This window comes from Perkinsus marinus (genome assembly GCF_000006405.1).
Source record: "Perkinsus marinus ATCC 50983 genomic scaffold scf_1104296935302, whole genome shotgun sequence".
Classification (NCBI taxonomy): Eukaryota; Perkinsozoa; order Perkinsida; family Perkinsidae; genus Perkinsus; species Perkinsus marinus.
Window position 1 is genome coordinate 367,407 of NW_003214508.1, and position 1,445 is coordinate 368,851.

Below are 1,445 nucleotides of genomic sequence, written 5' to 3' on the forward strand. Positions count from 1 at the left end.
CACGGACTTCAGAGTGATGAACGTCTTGATCATCATTGTGGGCCAAATTTGTCCGTGAGCCCCTCCAGGACCGCTTCGTGCTGTCGGAGGGCCATTTTTCTTATTCACATACTCATGAATATCTCGGTGAAATACTCCTGGTTTCGGTCGCTCCGAAGCCTCGTGACGCTCTTACGTTGTTAGCAAACGACATCGATCCTACAGTGGAGTCAAAGGAGGCTATTGTCACTCCAACATTCGTAGGGATATTGATTGCTTCTTTGCTATTCGTGTTCGTAACGGAAGCCTCGCGACATAGTCCGAAGACTCGTTGTTCATCATGGAACCACCAGCACCGTATGGCTGTGTCAGTCAGTGTTCGACTCGAGAGCACAGGAACACATCAACATTATGCATTGTCAGGTTGCCAGGTGATTATTCTCCAAAAAGGGAAGTAACGCATGTGACATATCGAAATTCTCAGTGAGGTGACCTTAACACCACATAGTTCCTTCATACAACATCACATGATCTAAGACAGAGCCGAGAACTTCATGCAAGATGAGCCCCTGGCAAGGCCGTCAGTGGGGATGTCACCGCGGTCGGCTTGAAATAGTAAATATAAACCACGGAACTGAGTTGGTCCTGCAAAAAGAGACACCGCATCGACACAACAACTGACAATTGGCTTTTTGCAAGAGAGGAACAAGATAATTGGAACAAAGGTCTCTGGATACGACAAGATCTTACTGATAATGTGGCGTTAACTGGTACGAAGTTCGCACCCTTGTAGAGCGCCCTTGCATCATTATCCTCAGCCTCGACCACCGAGAATATCGCTGATGTCTCAGGCTTTGTTCGTTTTATCTAAAGACAGCTTTATAGCCGTTTCGACTTGCGTCGATGGTTCCTGACATCATTTAGCGCTCCTTTTAGCAGGTGCTCTTTCACTCCATCCTTATCCCAGCTCTCATCGCTGAAGAAATGTTCTATCCTTCCTATTTCCGCACCATCATGCCTAAAAGCAGAATTTATCCGAGTAACAGTCGGGGAAACGGAGGAAGGTTGCCAGTATGAGGTCAGAAATACAACTTACAATGCCGATCTGACAATGTCGCTGTACCGTTCTCCCTCGTATGGAATCCTGGTCTCGACGAGACCAACGACTTGCTGAGTAAAAGCCCATTTTGAGAAGACTACTGTAGTCACGATGGAGCGCCAGTGACACGAAAAGGATGGCGAACAGTAGAAGTAGAGCTACAATTGAATTTTCCAATAGCAGAAGATCAGATGAAGGGCCTATTTGGTGTTATTCATCATGCTTACTCTCTTTGTTATAAACTGAGTTGGATAAATGACCGCCACAAATCTATGTTCGGATCCTGTATCCTTCAACTTGTAGGGTACACCATTTTCTTCATCTCCTTCTTTAGCAGGCTCATACACAATCTTAGCGCTAAGCGGTA